Source organism: Lissotriton helveticus, chromosome 3_1 (assembly GCF_964261635.1).
Source record: "Lissotriton helveticus chromosome 3_1, aLisHel1.1, whole genome shotgun sequence".
In the NCBI taxonomy this organism is placed as follows: Eukaryota; Metazoa; Chordata; class Amphibia; order Caudata; family Salamandridae; genus Lissotriton; species Lissotriton helveticus.
The window spans coordinates 856,896,277-856,910,308 of NC_136061.1; positions in this window are offsets into that span (position 1 = coordinate 856,896,277).

The window sequence follows — 14,032 nt, forward strand, 5'->3', positions numbered from 1 at the left end:
CGATTTGCCACCAGCGTCCAGTTTTCAATGAACTTTCTATTGTTTATGAAAATACCTGGTTCGTTGACGACCTGAAGACCTTTGGGTATAATCCCTTTCTTACAGTATTCTACCAAATATTCAGCGTGTAGTTCAGCTCTAACTACCTTCTTTTTTAAATTCCACAGTGTTCGCCATTTTTCCTCGTCTGTTTTATCAAGGCGGACTGTTGAGATATTCTTTGTTAGAGGGCCATTTATGATCCTATTGAATTGGTCTTCTGTATAGCTTAGTGTTTTAATCCCTTCCATAGTAATGTAGGGTAGTAATACAGCACGGGCTGCAGGTGTTTTAGTGTCTATCCTGGTGATGGAAAATATATTCCTAGGCTACTACCTCCTCAGCTAACCAGCTGAGTAAAATCAGTAAAAATCAAGGAGGCCCCCTTCTGGTTAAGGTCTGGGACCAGGGGAAATAAGTAGAAAAAGAAACAGGAGGTCCCTGAAGGAGCCACACCGAATGGTCTCCAGTACTCACAGATGCCAGTAAATAACCTGTATTTTTCGGTAATACCAATCTCACATAAATCAACACCTCCAATTGTACAGTACTACAAAATGTAGTGTAAATATATCACCTGACTAGTCACAAGTCACAATTCGATATTAATCCAAAAACATTTTCATAAATTTAGCAGAGAAAAGAACAGTGAGAAAACAATTGTCTGTACATAACATATATGTCTTTATTCGATAATTTTACAATTAGATAAAGATGATCAAAAGAATACATATATTAATGATACACAGTACATGAATATATAAAAAATATATAAAAACACAATATATGACGATACATAAAATGTTCGTGAGGAACAGGTGTCGACGCGGCGTTTCGGTTAAAAAACAAATGTTAAAACCTTCTTCAGGACAGTTTCTATAAAAAAAAAAAATTACTATTTCATATATTCAGTACAGTTAAACATATAACCGCTTTATTCATTTTTTACTCTCTGCTATTTTCATTTTATTTTTATGCACTATTGTCTCTTGTTGGTCAAATTGCACTGAATGCAGTAGCTTCTATTTAAAGGTCCTGAAGAAAGCCGGGGTCCTGTGACCCAATACGGCTGAAAGTAGTAGACCATTACATCCGGCAGATTTGTTTATTGCCGATATACTGTTTTTAATAGGCTCATCAGCAATCATCAATAAATTTGTCAGGATTGCTGCTGAAACTTTTTTAACATCACTTTCACTTATTGTTTACTCTTGCACTGCATTAATGGATTGATCTGGTCAATTACCGTTCTCATTGTTGCTCTCCTTATGCCCAGCCTACCATTTTTTGGCTTGTTGCCAGAAGAGCTGAGGTGACAGGGGCTATCTGGGAGTTCCAAATGATGACACTGGCCACTAAGGGCAGTTGATGGAAATCCTTATTGTTTTCTCCCCTCCTCAGGGTTTTCTTCTGTCATAGAGTTGCACATGGGTCAGTAATTGTAGCTGATCAGGGTCTTGAGTCTTGACGAGTGATCTGTTTTGACTTTTCTGTCTCTGAGCCTCTGTAGTGTTTTATCCTTCATTAGACCACCAGTTTTTTCTATGTGTTGAATAACACTTGAATCATGACCATGTCACAGCCACCCTTTGCATAGTTGTGGCCTAGCCAGCACTCCCTGTCCCCCTGCCTGACCTACTATCATGCTTACTATAGTTAATACATTTAATAGACAGTGGTATAGTTATAGGATATATGTCGCCTTAGGAACAATCGCACATATATCAGTTAAGAATAGTATTGAATTACAGTGCTGGAAGGTGAAGAGTACCACCATCCTCCCCCAAAGTTTTGGCCAAAGCCAACATAGAAATTCACAAAATCCTCAGCACACGTGTGTAGAGTAATATTAAATACCAATGCAAGTATACACAAATTATAACCACAGTTTCACAAATCTTCTCTTTCTTTTATTCTTTTCTTTCTGATCGGCCAACACGTGTTTCATCGCACCAACTGGGAAATCGTCCCGTGACTTTCTCAAGGCTGAGTAAACAAAAATAAAATGAACAATGGCCATTGTGACACCTTACATAAAACTGGTGTGCACAAGCTCAATTCAAATATAAACATGACATAAAGTGCAAATGCATGCACATGGTGGACCTATAGTCAATGATAGTGACTTCGTGAGCATCAATTTGTAAAGATAAAACAAACTAATCGTGCAAGAATATTTCATATTAAAAAGCTCTAAATCGAGGTGGTGGAGAAAAACCTAATGATTAAGAAGCTCCCAGAGCCCCAAACTGTAGAAGGGCATCTAGACCAAGCCACAATTACACAAGACTGAAACCATGAAGAGCCACCTGGGCCGTGTATGTCAAACCCTTCTCTCATTACTGTCAGTACATAAATAAATCCCTCAAAGACCAAAAGGGGTGATCACTATCTCCCCCACTAGCCAACTACGTGCATCACCATTGTGATATTTCTTCTAAAAGGGGTTACCTTCAGTGTCATTGGTAGTAACCTAAGTGGACGTAAACAAAAAAATGTACGGTTAAGAGCCTGTCAAAATTGATCCTCTTGATCAAATATATTCCCAAAATAGCCTTTTGTATCATGTCACCACCTACTTTCCATGTGGTGATAATTCCATCCCACACACTTTAGACTGCGAGTGAGTCTAGTATCCTTGCTTTGAAGTGAGCAAATCTGTAATTTTTAGTAAAAACACCCCTGTATGGAAAAAGCTCTGATGTAACCGGCTTCCCTGAGAATAAGGGCTCACTTTGATACACTTTCCAAAATCATTAGTAACTGTATGGCGGTTGAGCGAGGCCCACCAGTAATAGAGCCCTTAATTCAAAAGAAAGTCCTGCACTGTTTAAACTCTGGTCGCAAGTCCAGAAACGTACCGCTCTGTGCCATAGTGCAGCCGCAACTAGATCAGTCTGTCCGGTCCTCGAGTACTAAAGCTGGCAATGAGAGTTTCCCGCTCTTATATACCTGTAGCTATGATAATAGAAAGAGGACTAACTGTGCCTAAACATGGCAGCCATCTTGTAGTGTGAAAATGTTGATTCCATATACATATTAAATCATTTCAGGCTAACCACAGTCGTGCTTAAACTAATCCCCTCCTGCATGCGAATAACAGAACCCGATTACCGCAATCTGTGAATCGCATAGCTACAACAAAATCCGAAGCGTCCATAAATCAAAGATTAGTTCTTTAGTGATATTAAAAAGTCAAACTTGCCAACATATGAGTGTGTGCATTAAAACTAGGTAAAAAATATTGATTCATAACCAGATCTGGTCATCACAATCTAACAAACCGACAAATCATGTCTAATAGACTGAAACATCATCAGACAGCGCCATTGACTCGAATGTTCATGAAAATACGCATTGCTAACTGTCCACACAAATGCGTGTTGAATCAGTAGCTGCTGTGAGAGCTTACTAATAAAAAGCGTTCATCGTGAATGAAACCTTCCATATTCTAGGCATGCAAAACTCAAAATCGATGGGCTTAAGAGTAAAGCCTCCAAATTGCAAATACTACAACCTCATTGGAGCTATGTTCAAAATACATTGTGTTTCTCCATCTCCTGGACAAAGTACAAGGATAACAGTGTTTAAAAACATATGAAGCGAATGGCTGGAATTAACGGTGCATTTAACAGGGAGTCGCATATGTCAAATGACATACCCAATTCATACATATCTTATGTTAGTACAATACAGAGGCAACCAAAACAATATGTGCGATGATAACACAAAGCAAAGTGTTGCAAACGTATATGCAGGTGACATAACCTGCACCTACCCTCTGAGAATCCAAAAGGCTTCACGCCTGCGTAAAGTCAATTCACTGTTGCCCCCTCAAAGGGGCCTCAGGACTTGGTCAATGCTATAAAATGTGAATACCCTATTCCTGGTCTGTGTGGGGCATTGTGCTATGTGCTCAGCAATGGGATACCTGATATTCCTATAGCTATTAAACTGATGTTATAGCAAGGGCCACTGGAATTATGCGGCAGAGGAGGGTCAAATTATGTGTCAGGGCTGAGTAAATTATGTGGCAAGAAAAGGAAAATTATGCTGCCTTTAGTGGCACATTTTATGATGGTACTACTTCATTACTTTACATTTTTAGAGCTTGTTAACAGTGGCTGGGAATTAGTTATATATATATATATATATATATATTACCTACTGGCAGTCGCCAGTAGGTAGTTATAGTTAGGACCTATTTTCCATAGGAAATCCGCAACATTCTATTCCCAATAAATTTGGCGCCGATTGACGAATCTTCGCGAAATTTTCAAAACTTACGGGCAGCTCCGGTCCGCTCCTATCCTGAAAGTCTCGGGATGATTCGTGTAGCGGGGGCTGTGAAAAAAGTGGGGTCCCAAAACATGTTTTCCCCATGCAATTTCCCATAGGACCTTTAGCCGCTGCTACAGCCCGAACTGCTGAATGACTCCAAATTTGGAAAAGAGGTAGTCCTTAGTTCAAACTCGTGCCTTTTGCTTAAATGGTGTAAATCCGTTCAGTAGTTCCTGAGAAAATCACACTTAAAAGTACATATATATCTATGGCCGTGCAGGATCCGCGCATCCTAAGTGCACCCTGCCATGCGCGAGTTGCATTCTAATTGGCTGTCAACACTCCAAATCAGGAAGTGTTGGCAGCCATCTTGTGCCTCAGTAGAACCAAGGGCGGCAACGGCTAGCTTGACTCCAAGTGGTGTGGATCTTTTGACTGGGGGAGTGTGTGACATTGATCCACATTCAGTCCATCACTTGTTGTTTTTGCAATTGCCGCCCTAAGTGCGCTGGGGATGCCCAGACGTGGGTCCCAGGCACTCCACACCACTTGGAGTCAAGCTAGCCGGGCTGAAGAGAGGTGTTACCTCGAAACCGGTCCGGTCCTCGGATGCTTGATTCCGTTCTGGGAAGGACATGGCTTCTGTAGTTCGGACTGGACTGTTCCCATGGGGCAACAGGGTCAGAGCTGATTTGCATATCGCCATTGTCTAACCCAGGGTGGTGTGGAGTGCAAAAAAACGATGGATTTGGGCCCAGATCTTTTGACTGGGGGAGTGTGTGACATTGATCCACATTCAGTCCATCACTTGTTGTTTTTGCAATTGCCGCCCTCAGTAGAACCAAGGCACAAGAAATCAGCAAAAGAAACGTGAAAAACGCAAAAAGGTGGCAGGGTAGAAACACCCTGACCCCCTAGGCCTACTCAGGGGGATGTGGTCCCATAAGGATAAGGAACACAAATTATAACATAATACAAAACGTAATCACATAGACATTGAATCAAACCACCATGTTTTAATCACAATGGGGATGAATAGCAAATAGCGACAATAATCACGTTTTAAAAATGGACAGGTGGAGCAATGCCCCAGAGGGAGGGGGGGTGCGTGATGATGTGAGGATATTGTGATAAGGAAGGGTTAGGGTAACAGAATAATCAAAACTTCAAGCCACAATAGTTTTGATAGTTACACATAATGTACATGAAAAACCAAAAGAACTTGGATTTCAAATCAAGATACATCATACTCCACACAGTACAATATATGAACAGTTGGGCCGTGGAGTTGACATTTTAAATGGTTGTCGACGTTTCGACCCTCTCAAAATTGCAGGTCCTATTAAATCCTTGCGGTGGGGTCTTCTTCAGGACAAGGGAGTTGGGGCAGACCACCTTACTGAGACTGATTTGGAATCTGGCAAAGCTGAGACTACCCAGGTCCCAGGGACTCTATTTGGGTAAAACCCCCCCTAATATACTCTACTCAGGGGGATGCACAGATCTTGCCGATAAAAAGAAAAAAAATGAAGCGCGGACTCCCGCGCTTCTTTGGTAATTGGCCCCGAGGGGGCCAAATCCCAGGGGCAATAGTTATGTAAAGGGGGGCTCAGAGGGGCCCCCCAGCCCCTGGGACCGCCACTCCCCAGGGCTTTATTTAATTATGTGTGGGGGATCTCAGGCCCCCCCAGCCCCGGGGACCGCCACCCCCAGGGCTTAAAAAAATGAATGGCGGGGAAGCTCACGGTCCCCCGCTGCCCCTGGGACCCTTACCTCCCAGGGCTTTTTTTTATTAAAAAAACCTGTGTGGGGGGCTTGAGCCCCCCCACACGCCCCGAGGACCGCCACCTCCCCGGGGCACTAGGTTTTTAATTCGGGGGTCCATTATGGACCCCCAAGCCCCGGGGACCACCACTCCCCAGGGCTTTTCAGATTATGGGAGGGAGGCCGAGCGCCCCCCCTCCTGGAGCCCCCCACCAGGGCCAACTCCTGCAGTGTCCCAGGGTGCCCACTCCCAGGACACTGTAGGTGGCTATGGCAGGGCGGGAGCCTTGCAGCTTCCACCCTGTCATTGCAAACTGCTTTACTAATTGGAAGCGAGAGCAGGAAACCTGCTCTCTCTTCCAAATAGCAAAGCAGATTGCTTTTCCACATGGGGAGCAGCATGTTAGCTTCTCCCCATGTGGAAAAGCAATGCCAGCTCCCGAAGGATGCGGGGAGCCGGCTGGGACCGTGGGGGATTGGGGACCCCCTCACGGTTCCCAGTTTAGTGGGCCATCCCCGGGGAATGGGGTCCCCCGGGCTATTAGTGGCCCAGGGAATGGGGTCCCTGGGGCAGATTATGGCCTCTGTGGGAGGGGGGCCATGCGGCCTCCTTCCCAATGTTTCAATTATAAAAAAAATTATTGGGGGCAGGCCCTGGGGGATGGGGTCCCCAGGGCCAAAAAATTAGAAAAAGAAGGGGGGCTACACAGCCCCCCTTCTTAAAAAAATATTTTAAAAAACGGGATCGCGGCCAGAGGCCATGCCCCCTTATTGCACCACTCTGCAAACGCGCCCCCTGGTGGTCTAGTTGCACCCCAGGAACCCTCAGTATTCAAGGGGAGTTAATCCCCCAACTTAAATGCGCCACTGGGCGCGTTTGCACAGTGGTGAAGGGAGGGGGCGGGGCCTGAGTTCCCATGTGTGCAAACACGCCCTGTGGCGCGATTTAAGTTGGGGAATTAATTCCTTGTCAATACTGAGGGTCCCTGGGGGCCAACTAGTCCACCAGGTACCTCCAATAAGCACCACGGAGCTGCATTGCAGAGTGTTGAAATAAGGGGCGTGGCCTCTGAACACCTCTCTGCAACGCAGCCTCCTGGCGCATACTGGAGGTACCTAGTGGGCTAGTTGGCCCCCGGGTACCCACAGGATTGAGGAGGAATTAATTATCCAACTTAAAACACGCCACAGGACGTGTTTGCAGCGATATCACCACAGGCCACGCCTCCTTCCTTCACCACTGTGCAAACGCGCCCTGTGGCGCGTTTTAAGTTGGGGAATTAATTCTCTTTCAATACTGAGGGTCCCTGAGGGCTAAATAGCCTAATAGGTATCTCCAGTATGCGCCAGGGAGTTGCATTGCAGACAGGTGTTGAGAGGCCCCTTTATACACCTCTCTGCAACGCTGCTCTGTGGCGCTTACTGGAGGTACTTAGTGGGCTAATTTGACCCTAGGGACCCTTAGCATTGAAGGGGACTTAATCTCTTAGAACGGTGACAGGGCACGTTTACACAGTGGTGAAGGGAGGGGACGGGGCCTGACGTGATGTGAGCAAACACGCCCTGTGGCTCGATTCAAGTTGGGGGAAAAAATTCCACTTCAAACCTGAGGGACCATGGGGGCCAAGTAGCCCACCAGCTGCTTCCAGGAAGCGCCACTGCGCTGCGTTGCAGAGGTGGTGTAGGCCCTGCCCCTTTTTACATCTCTCTGCTATGCAGCTCTGTGGCGCTTACTCGATGTACTACAAATTCCAATTTACTTACCTGTTATCAGGAGAGACCTCTGTGCTGCATCTTTGAGCCCAGTACTGATCCTGAAAAATCACCTGTATGAATTAAACGCGTTCTTTCAATTGTTTACAGGAGATGCACAAGTGCTGGATCCAGGATCCACCACTGAGTAAGAAAAAGTAACGATGACACTACTTACCTGCTACGTGAATTTCCTCCCCTAGGATAACATTGGTGATTCTATGTGAAAAAAATTTGTGTCAACTTTTAAAATACAATAATATTCCTTAAAAATCACTACTGTAACCAAAACGCTTTTACTCAACTGTTTACAGGAGATGTCCAAGGACTGAATCTAGGATCCAGTCCTGTGGTTAGAAAAGTAACCCATAAAGTAACTAATTGCATTTAACTAGAAATTCACATTGAGCTCAATGTTGCATGGTGTTTGAAATTGAGTTGCCCATTGCAACAACTCTAACTACTGTACTTAAAAGTCTATTGCCTATTTGAGTTTTAAAAAATGTAGTAAATCAGTATCAAGAAAATAAATATAACAATTAATACATTTAAAAATTGTCATTTACAAAACCTTTGAAATTCACTGAAAAAAACGTAGATTTCAGATATGTTATAGTTAGGAATTAGCATTTTAAAAACCTTTGAAATTCACTGAAAGAACCATAGGTTTTAGGGGTGTTATAGTTAGCTGGACATTTCACTCGTACAAAACCATTGAAATTCCTCCGTTATAGTTAGTTGTACTAACTATAACTCGCGCGCCCTTAATCCACTGCTGATGATGTCACATATTACATCATTCATGACATGGTCAGTGACATCACTGATGTCATCACTGATGACAGCTCAGCTCGTCATCAGCACTGCGCCACCGAGCTGCATGACGAGCCGAGCTCATCATCAGCAGCGCGGCGCCGCGCGCGGTCCCTCTCCCCCCCGCACCGCGGGGGAATTAGCCCCGCGGCGATGGGGTTAACAACGATATTGCTTACCTGAAAAAATCTATATTATTGACAACAATATTTTTGCATCACAATATTTTTGTATCACTATTCTTTTTCTAATATTATTTCCCTGATATTAAAAGCTGTGTATTTTGTCCAAATACTAAAACTGAGATGGGCATGGTGGGGCAACGAATGACGTGGGGGGGAGAGGAAGGGTCCAAACCAATGGTATGTAATGGGTGGGCTCTAAGCCTGTTTCAAGTGATCTGGAGGCAAAACCTAAAGAGTGAGGAATGTACTGCTCAGATTAATATTAACCATTTATAATTACTGTGAGCTGGATTTCATTCCATTATTTCTTTATTCACGTTCCCACTAAAGAGCTACTGGGCAGAGGTTCCATGATGGGTCTTAATGTACACAATGATGTGTCTGAGTATCTATTGAACAGCTTTCCATGACTTCTATTTCTGTCGGTCCCCAGTTCCTTTCACTGTTTTTCTTCCCCCATGCCTGAATCTTGCCTCCTTCCCTCTCCTAAGCCTCTGCGTCCTTTACTGTCCTGGCCTCCTCCGCATTAACTCGGTAATACCTAGATGCCCGCACAGCACCATCACTTTCTGTGATTTTAGGAAAAAATAGTGCTTGCGTACTTGGGGGGAGTTTTACAAAACTGTGATTTTTTAAAACTTATTTTACAGGAAATTTAGAATCAATGTGGGTGAGTTGAGACTAAAACATGCTTTTTCTTGGATTCATGAATGGGAATATTGGTAGTTCCAGGATATTTCTAATCTATCTTTATCAAGTGGACTAACTTGCAAGACGTTAATTTCCTTGGTAGTAAGTTAACATTGAAGTCTCAGAAGTGCAAACGATTATTATAATGGAATTCTGTTATTGAATTTGACAAACGGTACCATCCAATCACCACGATACCAAGAAAATACAGGAGCATATTCAACCGTTCGACTTTCCCACAGTGCAGAGCCATTAGGATACAAGGTAAATGCAGTTGGACATTCCCTGCATGTCTATCCCATTCCTCCACCCACTTCCCCCACACCCTACGGTACTTTTTAGGACAGCCGCGGCCCTCATACATGGTTTTCTCTTGTGTGGCACACCAGTCAACCCTCCCCTGCCAGCGCCCGATGCTCGGGGGATCAGGGCATTTCCAAGAAGCCGCTTTGTCCCTCTTGGCCACAACTATTGCCGTAGTGAGAAGGTTTTTCATTTCTGGACCCATCCAGCCCATCTGTAATACCCAGGAGTGCGTGTCATGGATCATGAGTGACTTCTCATCCCAATATTTGACCTGAGTTCTTCCTTAATGTCCCCCCAGAACCGAGTCAGACGGGGGCATGCCCTTACCATGTGGAAGAAATCCGTGGGTTCATGGGCGCACCTGGTGCAGGCGGGGGTCGGGCAAAAACCTGCCCGGCAAAGGCATGACGGGGTCAGGTAGGCTGCATTCAAATAGTATCGCTGAACCACACAGAGCCTGGCTGAAGCGATGGCCATCTTGGGGGCAATAAGAGCATCGCGCCAGTCTTCCTCTTCCAGTGTGCCCACCAACTCCTCCCATTCATTTTGGAGTTGATCTGGCATGGTCGGGGTGTAATTGACCAGTGTCTGGTAGATGCGGGAGATGCCCCTCTTCCCCGGGTCCCCCCGCATAATCTACGCCTTAGGCGGGCTGTGTTCAGGGATTCGTATGTCCTCCGTGAGGTGTACATGGAGGGCATGGCGCAGCTGTAGGTATTTGTAAAATTGTGACTGGTGGAGGGAGTACCGGGTTTAGAGGTCCTTGAAGGAGCGCATGTGGCTGCTTGCCCATACATCACTCAACTGTTAGATCCCTATAAGGTTCCAGGATCTAAAGCCCTGTAGCCCACTAACCTCTCTGAGCCAGGTGCCTTGCCAGAGGGGCGTGCACTGGGTCAACCTTTGTGTCCACTTAGTATGATGCAGCGCATCCCACTAGGCCAACAGCGCAGAGCGCGTCACCTCCGCCAGTCATGATGGAATGGGTTCCCCGTACAACATAGATTGGATTTTGGTCAGGCCTAACTCGCCCAGCTCAAGCCTGTTTGCCGGGTCAGACCAGCCCCCGTTAAACCAGTCGTGTATGGATAGCAAGCGTGTGTCCAGGTAATACAGGTATGAATGGGTCATCCCCAGACCCCCATCAAATGAAGGAACCCTACAGATGCTCAGGGCCAAGTGAACCCTCCCCTTCCCCCAGAGGAACTTAGAGGCCATGCTGTCCAGCTCCTGAAACCAGGCCCTCGGGTAGCAGAAGGGGGTGTTTTGAAGAACATAGAGGAACCTTGGGGGAATCATCATTTTAAACAGGGTGACTCTCACCATGGGGTTCAGAGGTAATGTGTGCCATTTCTGGAGATCTACCTTAGCTTTTTTCACTAGAGGAGTAACGCTGAGGGCCCAGCATAGCTCGGGACCAGAGTCACCCATATCACCAAATATTTAAACGATTGGCATCGGATCGGTATGTTAGACTGCCATTCGTAGCATTCTCTAGACAGGTGGAGAGGGACCAGGACCGACTTATCGGGATTCAGCTGGATGCCGGAGGCCCACTCAAAGAAATGTGGAATTCGGAGGCAGTGAGGGCCTGACCGGGTGGGATCTGCAGGATAAATAAGGACGTCATCCGGGTAAAGAGCGATCTTGTCAGACTCCGTATTCGGCCAATCCCATCCCTGAACACGTCTTTTGGACCATATCAGGGCCGCCAGGGGTTCCAACACCCTTGTCCCGTGCCCCTGCGGATAGATAAGGGCTCTGAGAAGACCCCATTGACCAGAACGCGCACCCTTGGGCGGGCATATAGGACACGAACCAGACCCCGAAAATGGGGACCAAAGCCCATCGCGGCAAGTACATCATCCAAAAAACCCCAGTCCACAGAATCAAAGGCTTTCTCAAAGTCCACAAGAAGGACCGCCAAATAGGAGGTGAGCAAGTGATGGTGGGCCATGGCCAGATGCAACCTTCAGAGCAAGGATTGTGGTGAAAAGTTTCAGTTCCGTGTTGATAAGGGAGATGGACTGTAGTCCGCACACCGTGGGGAGGGTGGCTGAGATTTCGGAACAACCACGATAGTGGCCATGTCTGTCTCAGAAGGGAAGGAACCCTTTTTAGCCACCTCCCCAAACAGACTAACGAAGTGTGGAACAAGGTTTCGCGATACAGAGCATTATACTCCTGAGAAAGGCCATCCAGACCCGATGTCTTGCCTGAAGAGGTAAGGGTTATTGCTTCACCAATCTCCTTGTGGGTGTTAGGGCGGTACAGGTCCGCCGGGACAGTGGGGTCCAGGCGGGGAAGGCGATCGCCCCCTGCAAGCCCGAGAACAAAAGTGTCGGCGTATTGGCCGTATATAGTTGGCGGTAGGAGAAGGCGAAGGCGTGAGCCATCTCCAATGGGGAGCGGCACACCGATCCGTCCAGGTCTATTATTTCGGGGATGATGCGGTTCGCCCTGGGATAGGTAGCTAGTCTATGGAGTATTGAGCCGTTTTTGTCGCCTCAGCCATATACTCTGGCCACCGACGATCGCCAGAGGAGTTTAGCTGCCTCTAAGGAAAGCTGTCTAATCTCAGTGCGGAGGCGAGCAAGAAGTCTCTCTTTGGAAGTGTCAGAGACTGCAGATGAGGACAGTTTGAGGCGCAGTGCTTGTGCCTTTCGCGAGGTAATCTGCTGCAGCTGCGCATGCCCCTGGCACTTGAGCTGGCCCTTGGCGACACCCCGGATTGTGGCCTGCTTGCTTCCCATAGGGTGCCTGGAGAGGACACCGACCCGTCATTGGCCAGGAAATTTTGCTTAAGTTCCTGTCTCACTACCATCCGGAACTCCTTAGCCTGGAGGAACCATGCGTTCAGCCTCCACATCTGACGCACTGCGGGGAGAGAGGCCCGTGCACGTGAAGCACCGGAGAGTGATACCATCCGTCGAGGGGACAAAGATCGCATTGATGCGCGCCTGCGTATGATGGGCTGCTGAGGTGTTGGTGAACTGTTTGGTGTGGGGGTGCCATATACACCATCGCAGAGGCTTAGTGATTCAGAACAGTTTGTTAATTGTTTTGCCTGCCCGAGTGACTGTGGAATGGAGGGCCCGTCGTATCCAGACCTGGGCAGGAAACCGCGTTTAAGTCACCCCCGAGGAAAGTGGAGCCCAAGAGCAATGAGGTCAAGAGCTCGGTGGATTTGGCCAGGGTCGCCGTGAGCATCGATGGGGGTGAGTATATTGATACTAAGTTAAGGGGGTTGCTATTCAACGAACGGCAAAGGGCCACTGAAGTGCCTTGGGAGTCGTGGATGGCCTGTGTAGTCACAAATGGAAGAGAGCTCTTCATCAGGATCGCCACTTCACGGAAGCCCCGGGTGAAGCCAGAATGCCAAACCCTATCATACCCATAGCGTGCCAGAAAGGGACAGTGATTACCCAGCAAGTGTGTCTGCTGAAGTAGGAGAACCTCTACCCTGAGGCGTTGAGCGTATCGCAGTACAGCCATGCGTTTGAAGTGGTCCAGGAGGCCGTTAACGTTCCAGCATAGTATGTGAAGGGAAACCCCTGGTATGGGCATGTCAGCCATGGTTGTAGATGGTTGTAATGGCAGAACAAAGCCTTATAGAGAGTCATGGCCGTGAGAGGGATCGCCGGAGTGCCTGACTGGGTGCCTGAGAAAGGCCTGACGTGTCCCACCAAGAAATGAAACGTAGTGTCGTGTGAGTGCTGGTGTAAGAAATCAATAAAAAACAACAACAACAAACCCTGGGAAAGAACAATCCTAGCCCCGTCCCCTGCCCTCCCCTCACCCTACACTTTGAGATCAGAAGCAACTCTCGGCCCCCCAATTAGAAAGAAAAAAACCAAACTAAAACGGTCGGGTTGAGTTGCGTGGAGGACCCCTCCATGTGGATGGATATACAGTGTCTCTGCAGAAAGATTGAGAATCAGAGCAAGAAGTCTGCCAGAGCCCCTGGTTCCCATGAGGTCGGAGCATGCCCCAGAGTGTTCACATCATCGTCAGCCACCCACCGGATTGTCAGAGGGCCGGGCTGCCAGAGAGATCAGTGTGCGTCCTTGGGGAGTCTTGTCGAGCCGACAGTGGAGGAGCCACGTGCGGGCCGCCAGATGATTGGTGCCTGAAGCGAGGAGGTGAATCTGAAGGGCTTCAAGAGTCTTGGAGTATATGGGCAGCTAGGCTTGAGGATCTTT